This window comes from Ambystoma mexicanum, chromosome 8, assembly GCF_040938575.1.
Source record: "Ambystoma mexicanum isolate Mex_15411 chromosome 8, UKY_AmexF1_1, whole genome shotgun sequence".
Classification (NCBI taxonomy): domain Eukaryota; kingdom Metazoa; phylum Chordata; class Amphibia; order Caudata; family Ambystomatidae; genus Ambystoma; species Ambystoma mexicanum.
Window position 1 is genome coordinate 1,572,086,821 of NC_090929.1, and position 19,017 is coordinate 1,572,105,837.

The 19,017-nt window shown below is 45.6% G+C and overlaps 1 protein-coding gene across 2 annotated transcripts in view; it reads right to left on the reverse strand.

Moving 5' to 3' along the window:
• Positions 1-19,017, reverse strand: part of BBIP1 (BBSome interacting protein 1) — a 206,546-nt gene that overhangs the window by 26,830 nt on the left and 160,699 nt on the right. The window lies entirely within an intron of this gene.

Consider the following 19,017-nt stretch of genomic DNA (forward strand, 5'->3'; position numbering starts at 1 on the left):
TGGATGACTAAAGTGAAATGAAATTCGAGTACTATCTTAATATTATCCAATTTTACAAGGGGGAGGGGGAGCCAGTAACTTTCTTTGCAGGATGATTTTGTCGTGCAGTGAGCTCATTTTGGAGGCTATGGCGTTCTGGATGTTAGTACACCATACTTTGCTCACAATAGTTGGCCTCGGTGGTAGGATGGGCGTTTCTAGTTCTCTTATGATTGAGAATAATTCTTTGTTATTTGAGGCAGAATGGGTGATACGCAAGTTCGGGGAGTTAGCTTTTTGGCTGATCACTGCGAGTTTATAGGTTTTGGAGATGGATTGGAGTTCTTTTTTGGATTCACTTGAGGGGTTCTTTCTGGATAAGTGTTCTAGAGCTCTTTTTTTTCTTCTAAGTTCAATGAATTCCTCATTGAACCATGGGTTACTACGTTTAGCTCTCGGAAGTTTCGACCTGCGTGGGTGGGGCTACTTCGTCGATGGCAGTTTTCAAGCAAGTGTGGTAGAGTAGCAAGATGCTTTCCAGATTGGAGTCCACCAAGGGCTGAGTATTAAATATCTTATTTAAGATTGGGGTCAGATTTTCTGGAGTAAGTTTGCAAGTGTTGCTCACCATGATGGGGATGGGAGGAGTTGAAGGTGACTTCTGGACATTAGCCGTGGATATATTGAATTAATGCGTAGTCAGTCCAAGAAATCTCTAGGATGTCTTCTAGGGTGACTGTGGTATTCAATGTTAGGATCCAATCTAGGATTCCACCTTTTATACGAGTCAGGGAATTGACAATTTGTGTGAATTGCATTTCAAGAAATTCATTATGGAAAGCAGTGGCTTTGTGGTCACTTGTGGTGTTGAAACCTAGATTAATATCTCCTAGGAGTATGAATTTCGTATTGGGTTTGATAAGGGGGTGACGAGTAATGGGATATCTATATCTGGGTTGCTGGAGGAGCTAGGCGCTCTATATTCTATTAGGAAATTAATGATGGTTTTGGGATCAGTGGATAGTTTGAGGACTAGAAGTTCATAGCCCGCTAGTGTTTTTATTTTGCATGCTCAGAACTGCAAGGCGGTTTTTGCAACGATGGCGACACCTCCTCTGGTGGCCTCAAGGCAGTCAGTTCTAAGAATGGTATAGTTGTTAGGGATGGCTAGTGTGAGTAGTGGACCTGAGGCTGGGTGGAGCCAGGTTTCGGTCATTACTAAGAAATCTAGCTGGAATTCTAGGATTAAATTGTGAACATCAATGGCGTATGCACCTAAACATCTTACATTCAGTAAGGCACCTTTAAGGAGAGATTTAGGCGAGGGTGTGTGAGGTGCAGTGGATGGAGGATGGGGGTGGTCTGTATTGTCGTGATGTGAATTGCGGTGTGCACTTTGGGATGTAAAGGGGTAGAGGGAGTGGAGGTCTTATGGGTGTGAGGTGTAGTATACATCTGTGCATTACAATTTGTGATACTGCTGTGAAAGGAGGGCCGGCTGGTCAGAATCCTACTTGCGGTAGGGCGTTGGAAAGAACGGGAGTAAAGTCTAGTTCTCCTTATATCACTACGGTGGACAAAGAACATGGGTGGAACCACATCGTTGGATGTGCTCATGTATTTTTTGAGTGCGTCATTCCCGAAGCAACCACCTACCTGGATGCTGCTACACAACCTGATACAATTGCATGGGAAGGGCCGACTGGTTTCTCATCTGTACCGCAGGTTTTCAGGCAGATATGCCATGGGTCAGTGACAGCTCCAGGCTGCGTTGGGAGAGGGCCTTGGGGAGGGACAGTTCAGAGGAAAACTGGAACTATGTGATGTTGCAGACTCAGAGGGTCTCTTTGAACTCTATACTTAAGTTGATCAATTTCAACTTTATGCATCAGGTTTACCATACAGCAGCAAGACTGCACAAGCACTTCCCAAATTACACCCCCCTGGCCATGCCCTCTCGTTAGCCATTCCACCAGGATACCCCATCATTAGACAGGACAGACCCTTAACCACAGGTGGGGGAGTAGCCCTCATAGTCAAGGACCACCTAGAAATAAGACAAACCCCCTCCAATCTCAGAGAATATAGAGTTCCTCGCAGCCAAGATCTCGCTATCCTCAAACACCACCAACACCATCAATCTGGCATACCGACCACCAGGCCCTATATCTGACTTCCACCATAACCTCACACACCTCCTGGCAGAAAACCTAAAAACAATCACAAAAACCATCCTCCTAGGCGATCTCAACCTGGGATTCAATGACCAGAAGGGTAGATCATCCACAGCCTTAGCACAAGCACTACAAGATCTAGGCTTCAATCAAAAAGTCCACACACTGCAAAGGACGCACCCTTGACTGGGTAGCGGACAACTGCAACATCGACATCAGCTCCATCACACCCACCCGATGGTCCGACCACTCACTTATACGCTTCATAACCCCTACACTTGCAACCACAGCAAAAAACTCTGCCCAACTCTACCAGCTATGGCTAGGAGTGCCAGGAACCTCACTAAAGAAAAGATGATCCCCTACCTAGACACGCTAACCTCCCCTCCGCCTCAGACCCAGCGATACTGGCGGACATATACAAATTCACAATCAGCACAGAGATCAACATTATTGCCCCTCTCCAAAATAAAAAAGCAAACATCAAACACTACAATACCTGGTTCTCCTCAGAACTAAAGGAACTATGCACCAAAAAACACCAAGCACTCAACAAATGGTAAAGCTCACCTAACCCCTCTTCACTATCCCTTACAAATCTATAGCCATAAAATATAAAAAAAAAGGCCATTATTACAGCCAAATCCACCTCCTCCAATGAGATAATCTCCAAGGCCAGCTCAGTATCTAAAGAACGCTTTTCCATTTATAAAGAACTATCCACAGCAGTCACCAAGATATAGTCAAAGATCAAACGTGGTGCAACACCATACAATCCGCACTTCTAAACAAAATTGAACTCCTGGAGAAGAAAAATCTGGACCACCACAAAAATCTCACTCAGCACCTCAAAGCAGCCTCCCACATTGAGACTCAAACAGAGGCCACTAAAGACCCTAATACACCCTTCAAATTTAGAGAAATCTCCGAATTAGAAGTAATAGAAATTGTGAACAAAATCAAGCCTTCCAATTGCAAAGGTGATGCATGCCCCGTCAAACTAGTCAAAGACTGCGTTGAAACACTTGCACCGTTTCTAAAGTCTTTTATCAATGCCGCCTTCAACTCTAACTCAGTCCTAGACAGCCTAAAAGAAGCATGGTGCTCTTTAACGCTATATTGAAAACAGTTGATATCAATGCTGGGCAAGGGCCATCTTTCCACCTGCAGTTGATAATTACCATGCCTTCTGCAACACCGACCTACGTACTAAATCTCAAGCTATGATTTTCCTTTAACATTGTGAACTTTAAAATGTATGAAACTTCTGAAATTCTCCTTACAGAGCAAATGATGGGACAAGCATATAATGTATGAGGCACTGCCCTGTGCAACACCGACTGCATCCGGCTGCACAGAGCCTTGCACTGAAAACTTATCAGAGCCGGTTTACCATATCTATTTTTTTTTGTCCGTTCTCCTTTCGTCAATCAGGTTTCCGCCCAGGCCACGGAACAGAAACGGCCCTCCTGGACCTCAAAATCCAAATGGACCAAATTAGAGACAAGGGTGATCTGGCCATCCTCCTCCTCCTGGACGGCTTTTGACTTAGTAAACAACAACATCCTCTGCCAACACCTAGCTCGGGCAGCCTATTTCTCGAATAATGCCATAAACTGGATTGAATCTTTCCAGCCGCACCATGAGAGTCTTCTCCCCTATCGCGTCAGCCCCTCCTACCTCTGTCACCTGTGAAGTCCCACAAGGCTCCTGCGTATCTCCAACTTTGTACAATGTATTCACTAAACCTCTGTTTGACCTCCTAGACAAATTGGGTGTCACGTATAGCAACTATGCGGACGACACTCAAATACGGTTACCAATCGCTGGAAATCATGACACAGACTTTAAGTCCCTGAATAATATCTACCCCACCATCCAAGCCTGGATGGTGCAACATGTACTCTGTCTGAATGACAATAAAACTGAGATCCTCATTGTGGGCAGCCTACCAAGGCTAAAGAACCTACCACTGGCCAACAAATCCTTCGACATTGACAACAGCATCACGGTAGCCAAAGAAGTAAAAACTTTAGGCGTGTACCTGGACTGTTTTCTCTTCCTAACCAGACAAGTAAACGCCATCACATTGGCATCAGCCTATCCTGCCAAAATTACTCCCTCGTGTAGATCCTTCTTAACCACGAATAACTGTATTACACTCACTAGAGCACTCGTTCTCTCAAGGATTGATTATTTTAATTCCCTCTTTGCTGGCTCCACCTCTAAAAACATTAACAAACTCCAGATAGCACGGAATTATGCAATCAGAGCTGCCCTCAATATGCCGAAAAAAAGACCATATATGCATAGTCAGAAGAAACATCCACTGGTTACCAGTGAGGGATCGAATCAAATTCAATACATTATCCCTAACACAAATGTGTCTATCCAACACTGCTCCGATATATACCTGGCAAAACAAATCTCCAAAGTCCCATCCACCAGACCAACCCGTTCTAACTATGCCGGCCACTTCGCCATCCCGAGATTCAAACGCCAAATAGCAGAAGGATGCAGCTTCCCGGTGATCACAGTCAAATATTGGAATGCCATGCCCCCCGGCATTAAGAGCAGACCCATCCCTCTGGTCCTTCCGAAGAAGCCTCAAAACCTGGCTCTTTAGCCAAGACCCCCAATAAACTACTACTACCCTCAGAGAACCAATATTAAAACAGTTAGCTAATATGATGCACCTTCCCATGAATGTTACCACACTGCTGAACTGCTTAACCTATGCATGCAAGGAATGGAATCTGACCCAGTTGTAACCATATTGTTGAAATGCTTAACCTAGGTTTGCACTGCCTGTAAGTTGACTAAGAAAGCAATGTAACAGATGTCTTAAGTACAAGCGCCTAGATGCCAGAGGGTTAGGCGGGCTATATAAATGTTAAAATAAATAAATGCAGCTAACCATTTCATTTTCAGACTGACACTCATCTCACAGTGTTACTTCAGCGCGACACAAAAATGCTGCTTTATTGCTGCTCATTTTGTGTCTTGGGTACAAATACGTTCTGGTGACGTTTGTTTGTTAACCAAGAGCATTTTAATTAGCAAACTCTGCTAAGCAATTTTTGAAATCTAATTCATGCCTTGCTTTGCTGGCTCTCCAGACATGCTGCTGGGGCATCACATCTGACCCAAAATGCCCTTGCAGCTCCCGATAGACCCTCAGAAACCCTCAGAAACCTCATACACTCCACTGCATCCCAAAAGAGAAAATGGGTATGGCTACGCCGGTGCCCGGCGCACCAAACTATCAGCACCTTCCTTGCACTGCCTACACGTTCTTCGGGACCCAGGGACCACCTCACCAGCGACGTGCTGGCTCTGTGCCTACACTCGCATCCCCAAGCCTACGAGCTTCACGGACACTGTCCAGCTTAGCCCAGCCTCCTGCCAGCACCTGCCACGAGGACACTCTCGCTGTCACGCCTGTGAGCCCACTGGGCCCACATTGCTTTCTGGCACCACCTTGGTGTGGAATTAAACTCCTGGTGGGCAGGGTCTGTCCAAATGCTATAGCACCTGTTCCTGGCACCCCTGGATTACTTCAAGACCACCTCGTCCACAAAATGTAGTAGCCTCCATGGGTTAAGACGACGCCTGGATACCTTTCATGTAGGTAGATTGTTTTGTCTGTGTCTCCAACAGGTAAGGGCCATGCAAGGTAAGTATCTAGGACATTAACACTGGCACATCCACTCCAGCCAGCTCACAGATCTAACTGACACTTTCAGAATCCACACACCACTCACCCAACATTCCCCAAGTGACATCACAACATTCCACTCCGCTGCCCATACAGGCAGGATGCACCCAGAACCCAAGCTACGCCTACAACACTTAGCCAACGAAAATAAGCTCGTGCGACTAACGGCTCTCCCTGTCTCAACCCGCAGTAAGGCACTAACAACGAAACACTAGCACCGATTGCAATGCAGTTTAATGACTATGCAAAAGGACCATGTATCATGGACTGCACTCAGACGTCTTAGGAGTATCCTTTATTACTGCGAGTGGCTGGCCAAACCGCACCCTGGTCCCCGACTATCACAATGTCCAATAAAACTGGTCCTTTCCTTCTGTTCCATCTGCGGAAAATACAGTAAGTTACTGGCGAGGTCCGCCTTGACCAGTAGTACAGTTAGTTCGCCCAGAGATTAGACACGTCGTTTTTATCGAGCTCGTTTTCGTGTTAGGAACGCAAACGGCCCGTAACCAGGAAGGGGTTTCCGACATGACGAGCGGGAAGCGCGTTATAGCGGCACCTTGTAGCAGTTTGAACGCGCAGTAGATGATCAGCCTGCAGTCCGTGAAGGCTGCGGGTGTGGCCGCAGGAAGACTGACCGCCGGTTACGTGAAAGAGGTAAACTCAGTGAATGCTAACGTCGTTGTATAGCCAGCCTGTTTGCCTACAATACTGGAGGGATAATGATACACTGACAAATGGTAACATAAGAACGTTATCATAGATAGCACTTGTAATGTCGCAACTCGCGAATGGGTGACCTCAGGGGCTTAAGTGGCACTACAATGGGCTACTGGCACCGCTGCCAGGCAGCTTTTTGTAGAGATCAGCACCCTCTCACGATGGGGAAGAGGGTGCTGATCTCTGCCTTTATTTTCTAAAGGCTTGCCTGGCAGGGGACAGCATCTCTCCTATTCAGCCTTAATGGTGGCGCTGGCCCTCGCCAGCTTGGGAGGGGCAGCGTTACCATTAAGGCTGAAAGGTTGAGTCCGTTTCCTGAAGACGGAATGCATTCCAGGGAGTTTCAGGATTCAGAAAACAAGGCCTTTGCTTCCAGTGGTCTCAGGTTTTCCCCATAATGGTTGCGCCGGCCCACGGACATCTCTTGCTTGAAGGGATGCCTCGCAGGTGTGGCACCACCATTATGGCATTTTTTTCTGAAGCCTGAAGCTTTTGCACACGAGCGACAGATTCGGGCTTTAGAAAAAAAGCTTTTTCGTGTAGTGGCCGGGGCTGCCAGGGCAGATTACCCACTGAAAGCGCTGGGTCACCTCAGTGTGAGGTTAAGTGCTAGGCAGAAGACGACACCAGTGCTGAGTGTGAAGGACTGCAATTGGTCAGATAAGGAATTGTAGATAGGAGTACAGAGTAGAATGACATGGGACTTACCTGTTGGTTGGTATAAAAGAGAATGAGGGTAATATGCATTTTATGACCTAACATTTTAGTAGCGTCACAAGAATGAATGGAATGGTAGCTCTATGCAAGACACACTGTTTGACGGACCCTCCCACTGTTTTTGTGTAACTCTTTCAGGTTGCAGTCTACTTTGAAGGAATTCATACAATACCAATCAATGAGTGTAAAGACAAATTCATTTGGCAAGCCTGCCTTGGTTGATCTGTATGCCTTTAGGTTATGTTTTATTAAATTAGCAGTGTTAATTTCAGCAATATGTCTGTGTTTTCTCCTTTAGTGTTTGGGAGTAGATGCGGTCTCAAGATGGTGATTTCGGCTGCCTCCAGATTGAGTGCTTTATAAACTGTAACTGTTGGTCCCCCTGAAGAAGTTCTGGTGGAATATGTATAATGAGATGCAGAATGAAACATGCTGGGCTTAACTAACGCTGTATTGAGTAACAGTGTGTTGAATAAAATATTAAACTGAGAAAGAACCTTTTTTGCTGAACTGGGTATCACATATGAGAAGGTAAAGTCACCATTAGTCACATTGATACTTTATCTGCTATCCAACACAATTTACGAATTTTGCACTTTATGGGTTGTAGCCAACCATTAAGTATTATATGTGTTTATACTATGTGTCTTAATGTAGTTTGTGATGTTTTGTATTGTGTTTTATATTGCAATTGGATTGAAATGTGTACAATTAACGTTTATGTGTTTTTTATCCGACTGTGCACATGGTGTTTAATAAAATGTAATATTTTATATTGAAGATGTAGTAATGTTTTACAGTTCTTTATGTGTTTGATGAACGGTTAACCCTGCGATCAAATCAGAAGGAGAAAACACAGAGACAGGGAGGTTCTGGAGTTGGTGATTGTCCGTGGTGGATGAACTCTTTTGTCGTTAAAATTCCCCTCGTCTATAATTGAGTTGTTGGCGGACAACAGACATAATGTTAGGTCAATATTTTAAACATGACAGCAATGTGAAAATTAAAGTAATATAGGTTTTTGGTTGGAATTCCGAGGACTAAACTGTTAAAATGTTTTGCTATACAAAAAGCGGGAGGAATGGTCAGCAGTCAAAAGAGACCTTGACATATAAGCGGGTTACAATATAAATAAACGATACACATGCAAAAACTGAATACAAAAAGTCGGTTGGACACAAAAGGAACATAGAAATTAACGGTGTATTTTGGGAGGTTATCTAAAATAGCGATTAAAACCTTCCCGTCTACATCAACCGATATAAACTGCGCTACTGATTCTGTCCACTGGATGGGAGTATAAACTAAGCAGAAGGACAAAATGTGTATTGTCTCCGTAGCGGTCCGAAAGTAATATTGAACTGTGTACATTACACTGTGTAGAGATCAAATGGACTAGACACGTTTGAACTAAAGTCTCCTAGTTATTTTATTCAAAATCTACCTATTTCCTTGGCATGGAATGCTTTTTTTTTTTTTAATGGCGGTCTCCCTCTTGAAGACAGATTCCTCATTTAGTGAGCTATCGTCCGAAATAAAAAAATAAAACAATAAAAAAAAAGTTAGCATACAATGTAAAGGGATGCAGTATAAAAAAAAGGGCCCTTTGAAACGTGCAAGCCCGGGCTACGCCCAGAGTGCAGGCTTGGACTGGCCAATACGGCAATGCCCGAACCAAAAATGCAAAATGGTATTGTGGGGCAGTATTTTGGTCAAGGTGGGCAACTTTTTTGGCCCATGTGTGTCCGTTTGGTCAGTTACTTCATCATGCGGCTAGTAGTTTTGACCACTGTTACTGTATACATATTCTTTAAAATGCACAATTTGCATCAGATTTGATCAAAAACCTCCCCCTCGAGCATTACTCAAACAGTCTGTCACAAAAGGAATACAATGCCATATGCAACTGTGGGTCACTTTTTCATTGGTGTCCCAGTCCCACCTTGCCCAGAGGGGTACGCTAAACGCCGTGGTTGGAAGAGCCTCTAGCCACCCTCGTTAGCTATGCTTTTATGAAATGAAAGTATTGCAGCTACAGCCCGAGGGAGAGGACGTGCGAGGAGGGGCACACAGCTTGTGGGTGTCTGTGTTCCATTAATTGCTCATAGTCATCACAACCCATATGTCCAGTCCCACTCCCTGCCTGCCCCTCCCCGACCCAAAAACATCCCCATCGGATCTCTCTGAGCTAGCACTATCAAGCACCAACAGCAAACGTTGGCCTGCAGATGTAATTTGGTGCAGTATACTGAATTAATTGCATCTGCAAATGCACTCCTGGTTGAATAAAACTGATTTAACCCAGTGTGCCTACAGCGACTAGATTTATATCTGTAATTTGCTCTGACGTCCTATTAAAGCAAGCATTGACAAAACCAACAGTTTCGGTTGTTTACAGGTATTAGGCATTTGCCAGGCACTACTGTCATATCCAATAATTGTCCAGCTGGTGCCAATTTATGGCAAGCCTCTACCCTTATAGCAGTAGCTGGCAAATACCCATCCTACAAAAAAAGCCAAAACTGTTAGCATTGCAAATGCTTGTTTTTTTTAAATGCCCTTTGTGGTGCTGTGTTATATGTTCCCGACCCGCATAGAATGCAACAACCCCATCACGCATTCAAAACTCGACTTTCTTTGACAACGAATTGAAAAAAGCTGCAAGGTGAGTACCACAACAACCATTGCAAGCACATTTGCGCGAGGCCCAGTTCTTTTTAACACATTTCCTCGCAAATACAGATGGGGGTTGGGTTTAGTTAGTTCATTGTGGTGGGGGAGGGGTGTGAGGGCATTATTTTGTGAACAAATGTGTAAAAAAAAGAACAAATTGGCCTCGAGCAAAATTGCCTCCCAGGGTTGTAGTGGTACTTGCCTTGCAGCTTTGCAAATAAATGAACCTCAAGCAAATTTTCGCGAAAAAACATCATACAACTGAAGAGGCAAAGGTTGCAAAAAATACGAGAGCAGGACCTGCCGATACTACACACGGTGTTGCTTCCACAAGAAAAATACCTTGGTAGCTGGCGGTGCTGGCCTTGCACTACTGCTGACTGTTGCATCGGTGGTCGGTGCTCTCCAAGCCTGCTTTCGTATTTTAAGTCAGACAAAATCATTAGCAACTGGGAAGGAGGAGCCGTCAATCAGGTTTCCTAGATGGCAGGATGAAACCGTTAATCTCAGCCCGTGTTCCATGGAACCTGGAGGCTGCTTCCCCTGCCGCAGCGCCATTTTTCCCCCCATACTCCATTATCTTTTTTTTTATGTTCCCTCCACCAACCGCCCTACTTACCTCTATTCTTTTGCTCCTCTGCTGCCGCTACCGCACTAATGCTACTGATCCGTGGCTGCCATGGAAATGGAGCCCCGCTTCCATTTCCATGGCAGCCATCTTGAGACAGCATTTTCATTCCTTGAACGGGATGCATGCAGCGTCCCGTTCAGTGAATGAAAATACCTTTTTTCCCCTAACAGCCGGGTTACCGCTTTGGTAACCCGGGGTGCTACTCTGGTGTGAAGGATCAGGAGTTATCGGCCGGGGACTCTTAAAAGGCCCTTGCGCCCGCCGGAGAGGGTGTTAACGACACATTCTACAGAAATGACTCCTTAGCAGAGGTCTGCAACCTTTGTCTCTCCAGATGTTTTGAACTACAACCCATACCAGCACTGGTCAGCATTGCCAATGGTGAGGGACCATGTGAGTTGTAATATGAAACATCTGGAGAGCTGCAGGTTGAAAACCCCTGCCTTAAGGGGATGGTTTATTGTTCTATTGCTCCTATAATTGACAATATTGCCTTGTCTTTTAGAGAGACAGTATCGGAAAATAGGGCTCCTGGTTGCACCCCTGTTCTACCCAGGTGGGTTGATAATTGAACAAAGCAAATTAACAGGGTCAATGAACCTGGTGCAGCCACTCCTAATTTTCACACAATAACTAAATTGTCTTCATTTTATCAATAATTTAATAACCAACATGAATTATATTGCATTTAAAACATATTCTCAGGACACTCGTCAATTTACAAAGGGTAGGATCACACATAATACATTAGTGTTCATCCAAGATACTTAACTTGGATCATGGTGCTACAAATCTGCAGCTACACGGTGTAGCTAGATATGGCTGAAACACAGTGGTGTCGAGTCTTTGTCCCAGTGTCCAACACTCACACTTTCAAAGCTGTGTAATTAACTACACCTCACCAAATGTTGTATATTCGTCCCTATGTTTTCTGTCACTGATTGAAGGGTATTTATATGTTTAGCACCATGATCCAAGTTAAGTATCTTGGATGAACACCAACGTATTATGTGTGATACTATCCTTTGTAAATTGAGGAGTGTCCTGCGAAAATGTTTATTAAATGCAATATAATTCATGTTGGTTATTACATTATTGATAAAATGAAGACAATTTAGTTATTGTCTGAAAATTAGTAGGAGTGTATGCACCAGGTTCATTGACCTGGTTCATTTGCTTTGTTCAATTTTAGAGAGACAGGACAGTGACTATCACAAACAATATTATTCATTCAAATTGCACAAATTCAATAGAACAAGTGTACAACAGAATCTGCTAAACATACATACACCTTTCATACAATTTAACATTCTAAAAGAGCATCGGTCTTCCTTTTCAAGTGGCTTTATGCATCCTTGAACCAGGAAACCCAGTACTCCGGGGGTATAAAAACACAAAACAGTACTTCTACAAGGTAGTCTCTCAACGATATGGATTATAACATATAGATGTGCTGCGGATTTTCTGTATGTTTTATACTACAACACGTGGTGGGTGTCGCAGATCTTTGAAGACACATTTAAATCAGGAATTCTGCAAAAGAGAATAACGAACACCTGGTCTTGTCATAGGTAGGCATTTTTGTAGTTTTCATAGTATTCAGAATCACCCTCAGAAAAGGATGTAAAACCTTGATCTTTGGGTATTCCCTTGCTACAGGAATAAATTCAGACCCAAGGACAAGTGGTTCCAGTAGAAAGTTATTAATTTTTTTATTTTTATTGTGCGTTTGGTTCATTACAACATTTTACAATAAATACAACTCATCATGCATGAATTATACCAAATAGAAAAATGGACAAACATTATAGAATCTGCAGAATCGTAAATGTACCATTTAATAAGCAATATAAAAAAAACCCTCAATTACATTTCCGAAATTTAATGCAAATAATTAAATCGAAGTAATTATTAATGGAATTTCGTTGGCATTCAGAATACTCACCCAAAAATCATTGGTTTCGAGGCTTACTAGGTTGTGAACAAAATGTGGGGAAAAACGGATTTGAATTGAGAGCAAAACAGTGCAGTTAATCAACAAGTGCTCTACGGTTTCAATTACCAAGCAACAATCTTTGCATAACTTGAGCTCTTCTAGGAATATTTTGACAAGATCAAGTGTCTCCGTGGTCGGATACAAATTCAGCCTGTCACAAAAAATCAAACATCCATTTCTTGTTTTGAAATTTCTTTTGATATTTTGGAAGTTTTGAGGGCCTTTCCATTAACAAGTTTATAAAAAAATATATCTTCTATTTGCTAGGCAAATTACTGGTTTGTATCCAATCCCAAATCTGTAATTTTTTCTTAGCATTGTTTGGATTTTCAATGAGATCTATCGTATTAAGACTTAAGGGGTCTCCAATAAACGTATATATCCCCGTACCCAAGTCTTTAAAACTATGTCTGCCCTAGTATGCATAAGATTATGACGATCAATAAATAGATATTCCTAAGCAAAGTCAATACCTTCAAATCTTGGTAGCCAGAATGGAAAGTAGACCAAGTTCATCTCTAAGGGAGGCAATAGGGACACCATTGGTACATTTAGAAACATTTTTTAGAAAATATGCGTCTACTTTTAACCAACCAATTTTTAGCTTTTCTGGATGCACTTCTGCACCACAACTAAGTTTGGAATCACCTATAAATCAAAAAACCTTAAAAGTGGTAAAAGTGGAAGACTTCCATACTTCCCATTTATCTTTTCCATCTGCGCCGCTAAAGAAGTGGCAAATAGGCATGTTTTTCCGATGCTGTCCTTGGAGTGGATTATTCCATTGATCGTATATCCCAGATACTTCCCATTAGTCAACTTTTTCGAGATTAATACCATTCAGGGTCCATTGAAACAATCATTGCTTTGTATGGGGTTGTGTTTATATCCAAGTTGTTTCCTTTACCTATAGGATTCAAGAAAATAGAGGCTGCACTGTAGACCGAAGGGTGTTTGATGTAGGATAACTAGATCATCTACAGAAACAAGGCACTGAATATGAATGTCTGCTAAATGAGGAGGGAATGTTTTACAAGAGGCCAAATCCGGACTAAGGTCTGCAGGGTATGAATTAAAAAGCGAAGGGGCTAAAACACAGCCTTGGCATAGGCCTCTGCAAGGAAGGACGTTACAAATGTCTTGTGAGTTGTCCTTTGGACAGAGGCTGTTTCACTGATGGGCAATAGGGGCCTTTTATGGTGATAGTTACTGTGTGGCCTCTAGCTTCTGCGTGCTAACTGTGGTGAGACGAATCTGGGGAATTCACCCCTTTCCACAAGGGGTAGAGATGTGAGCCCACTAAGCTTAACACCCCGTAGGACACCGGCCAAGCAGGATCCTACTTGGGTTGCCCGAACCCCCCCACCCCCCATTTGAGTAAGGAAATCCCTAGAAAGGGATATACATTGTTCTCCATATTCTCAATATCCCAATATCTTTGTTGGCTACATGGGCGCTCAACTATGAGAACTTAAAAATGCCTGCAAGAGTGATTGGCGTGGTTTCTGACAGTATTCATTGTTAATGAAAGAACAGTGGGAAGTCCCACTCCCTTGCAGAGGGAAAGAAAGCGGCAATCAGGATTCAAGAGCGTGATGGGTCCACAGAGCGGAAGAATGCTCAGAGAGGAGGGGTGTGTAAGCGCGGAAGAGTGCGCAGAGGAGGGGTTGCATAGAGCGGGCTAGTGCATAGAGCGGGCGAGTGCATAGAGCGGGCGAGTGCATAGAGCATGTGAGGGCATAAAGCGGACGAGTGCCTAGAGCGACCGAATACGTAGAGCGGGCGAGGGGATAAAGCAGACGAGTACCTAGAGCGGACGAATGCATAGAGCGTGCAAGGGCATAAAGCGGATGAGTGCCTAGAGCGGACGAATACGTAGAGCGGGCGAGGGGATAAAGCAGACGAGTACCTAGAGCGGACGAATGCATAGAGCGTGCAAGGGCATAAAGCGGATGAGTGCCTAGAGCGGACGAATATGTAGAGCGTGCGAAGGGATAAAGCAGACGAGTGCCTAGAGCGGACGAATGCATAGAGCGTGCGAGGGCATAAAGCGGATGAGTGCCTAGAGCGGACAAATACGTAGAGCGTGCGAGGGGATAAAGCAGACGAGGGCATAAAGCGGACGAGTGCGTAAGGCAGATGAATGCGTAGAGCCGATGAGAGCGTAGAGCCGATGAGAGCGTAGAGCCGATGAGAGCGTAGAGCCGATGAGAGCGTAGAGCCGATGAGAGCGTAGAGCCGATGAGAGCGTAGAGCCGATGAGAGCGTAGAGCCGATGAGAGCGTAGAGCCGATGAGAGCGTAGAGCCGATGAGAGCGTAGAGCCGATGAGAGCGTAGAGCCGATGAGAGCGTAGAGCCGATGAGAGCGTAGAGCCGATGAGAGCGTAGAGCCGATGAGAGCGTAGAGCCGATGAGAGCGTAGAGCCGATGAGAGCGTAGAGCCGATGAGAGCGTAGAGCCGATGAGAGCGTAGAGCCGATGAGAGCGTAGAGCCGATGAGAGCGTAGAGCCGATGAGAGCGTAGAGCCGATGAGAGCGTAGAGCCGATGAGAGCGTAGAGCCGATGAGAGCGTAGAGCCGATGAGAGCGTAGAGCCGATGAGAGCGTAGAGCCGATGAGAGCGTAGAGCCGATGAGAGCGTAGAGCCGATGAGAGCGTAGAGCCGATGAGAGCGTAGAGCCGATGAGAGCGTAGAGCCGATGAGAGCGTAGAGCCGATGAGAGCGTAGAGCCGATGAGAGCGTAGAGCCGATGAGAGCGTAGAGCCGATGAGAGCGTAGAGCCGATGAGAGCGTAGAGCCGATGAGAGCGTAGAGCCGATGAGAGCGTAGAGCCAATGAGAGCGTAGAGCCAATGAGAGCGTAGAGCCAATGAGAGCGTAGAGCCAATGAGAGCGTAGAGCCAATGAGAGCGTAGAGCCAATGAGAGCGTAGAGCCAATGAGAGCGTAGAGCCAATGAGAGCGTAGAGCCAATGAGAGCGTAGAGCCAATGAGAGCGTAGAGCCAATGAGAGCGTAGAGCCAATGAGAGCGTAGAGCCAATGAGAGCGTAGAGCCAATGAGAGCGTAGAGCCAATGAGAGCGTAGAGCCAATGAGAGCGTAGAGCCGATGGAACTGTTGAAGTATATGGATAGAACGAGTGACGCATGTGGACGGAACGGGTGACGCATGTGGACGGAACGGGTGACGCATGTGGACGGAACGGGTGACGCATGTGGACGGAACAGGTGACGCATGTGGACGGAACAGGTGACGCATGTGGATGGAACAGGTGACGCATGTGGACGGAACGGGTGACGCATGTGGACGGAACAGGTGATGTATGTGGACGGAACGGGTGACGCATGTGGACGGAACGGGTGACGTATGTGGACGGAACGGGTGACATGTGAATGGAACGGATGAAGTATGCGGATGGTACAGGTGAAATACGTGGATGGAGTGCATAAAATGACTTAGAATACACGGAACGGATCGGAGTACATGGAACAGACACCAATGCATGGAACGGATTGTAGTGTGTGGAGCGGATTGGCGTGTGTGGAGCAGGACTGGAGCGGAGCGCATGGAGCAGACTGGAGCGCATAGAATTGCGCGACTTTCATGGAATGGTTTGGAGTGCATGGAACATTTGAAAGATCATGTAACCCATCATATCACATCACCACGCTTACTCTCTTCTTTACACCACCATTCAACTAGAACACAGAGATACTATGACACCATTCGGTATAACTGTTCTCATACCAACATCTGCCTCATACTCCCCATCACTCTAACTAAACACTGCTGGTTACACACCCTCCAGCCAGGCGTTCTCCTCAGGCCTAACGCAGCCACAATCGGTCTGGATAAATCCTGCCAGCACGAACACATACTCTTGATCTCTCAACCACCACACCTACCGCTAAGAAGCAGCTATTACACCAATGCCACACCAGCTGCACACATATCCGGTGCTCACATACACCTTTGACTCTCTCTACTGACTTGAACTTCGGTTCCCAAGGGCGTTCAACCTACCAGCGCCTTCACACCATACCAATGGTACATAAGGCGCTATATAAATGCAAAGTAACATAACATAATCAGGATTCAAGAGAAGGAGAGCCGACAACCGCAGTGCTGGAGAGAGCAGAATTCTCCTCCTGGGTGGCGTGGCAGGAGACTCCAAGTGTACGCCAGATGTGGCGAGCACGATCGCAGCCAAGCCTGTGTAATTCAGAGAGCTAGGAGCCAAAAAGGCGAGACAATACCACAAGTAGGGTGAGAGAAGGACAACTCAAAGGCGGCGTGAGCAAGACAAGACCTCAAGGTGGGTTGAGAGAAGGACAACTCAAGGCAGCTGAGGGAATCCACACCCCAAGGCGGGGTAAGAGACAAGACCCCAGGGCCGGGTGAGAGAAACCAGACCCCAAAGCGTGGGGAGAGAAGTAAAACCCCAAGCGGGGGTGAAAGAGGTGAAAACCCCAGCTGGGGTGAGAGCAACAGGACCCCACGGTAGGGTGCAAGAAACCAAGGCGGGGTACAAGCCACAAACTGCCTCGAGGACAGGAACACCCAGCAACATCTTGGTAGACTATAACAATTGAGAAGATCCAGACCACTGGATTAACTGTGCATAAAGGGAGAGGAGCCCTAGAAAAGAAAACATACCTGGGTGGGGGTCAGAAACCAGCCATCATGTGCGTAAATGCGCTGAGGGCCTGACTGTACCTTTGTTTGATTTATAGATTTTTTTGTAAGTGGTAGGGACAGAATCTAGGTTAACATAGGTGTAAAGACTGGAGGGGGGTATCTGTGATACTACCAACTATATGGTTGGGGTAGAGGTACAGAGCCCAGGCTCTTAAATGGTAAAGTTGGGCAAGCAGCCAATACTAAGACTCAAGGGAGATGATGCAAGCTGGTTCTTCGGTACAGTGAATCCCCATGCCCCCCCCCCCACACACAATGGAACGTCCACACGTTATGTGTTATGTGCTAACACAGGTATTTTATTAAAGGATAAAAAGGTATGTGGATATATACAAATAAGACTCACTTTGTACTGTGGAATTCTATTCATATAGTTAACACCATATATACAGTTTTATGTGGTACCACAGTTATTCTTATTTCAGCAAAAACGCACCAAAGTCTAAATTACAAAAAACGGAACCCTGTTTTAACTTTAGAACACAATTGAAGAAACGTAGGCAAATTATTTTAGAACACTGGCAGAATACTTTTCAGAGTAAGAATGCAATTATGTGTGGAGATTACAACCCCCCCCCAAAACTGGGTAGCCTGTAAGAAAAGGTAAGTTATACTTTGCTTTGATGTCAATGCCCAGTCCGTGTGTTCAATAAGTGTCCATTCTTGTTTCTACAGGTCCCACAAGGCCAAAGTGCCTGGGAAGCAACAGGAGAGTGGACCCAAGATGATCCTGGGACCTTGGAAGGACCCTGAGGGAGAAATCCCCTCTTCCTCGTCACAGTAACGTGGGTGCCTCGGAATGCGAAGTGGTGGAGCCTCTCAGCTTTACTCGACGATGCCCCATGAGGATGGATGCCTCTGGAAGAAGCTGCCACAGGATTGTTGCTGTCGAGCAGGAGAAGGTAACCAAGCATCATCGGAAAAGCAGCAGTGAAGGTCTGTTGCGGTGATCGCCTTGGTCGGGTTGCAACATTGGCTGTGGATGTGCCATGAAGCTGAAACTGACTGTGGACTTTGACAAGGCCTGGCATGGGAGGATAAGTCCTTTGTTTTTTGTCAATGAGCTTCACTGGCGACGGGTGCAGTGACAGAATTAGGTGTCAGGTTTTGTTTTTTCACAATTGGCTGCCATTCGGTTCTTCGGTGCTACAGCTGTAGCACAGATGACATGATGGCTTCTGGTGACTGGGACTCGAGCACTGGACTTCTCTGCGTGCCACCACCAAGTTTGGACCCCCAGGACTCTATCTTCTGTGCAGAAAGGAGGGAAACCCACTGGCAGTAACTTCTCTGGAGGTGGCGACACTGGACTTCCTCAGCTGTGCAAAAGTGTACCGATGCGTCTGCAATGCCACTTTACATTTCTTCAATTGGTTGGAACGTGGCAAGCACCGGGCGTCGAGCAGCACTATGCTAGGGTACACCCTCTTCTGGGCGATAAACAGCCATCTGGCTTACTTCTGGTCACTGAGAGCCTCCTGACACAGGATGATACTGGTGGACTTCTTGGGCTCAAAATGTCTGGTTACTCGTCTTCTGGACCCACAAAGACAACTCTGCAGGACAGCAGACACTTGAGACTGGATTCCAGGACACTTCGGAGGAAGAACAGCAGTTGCACAATGTCCCCTCACAGCTATGGGAAGAGGTCACCTGTCCAGGTCCTCTCTATCAGTCATTGAATCAGCACAGCAGCCTTTGGATTTCTTGA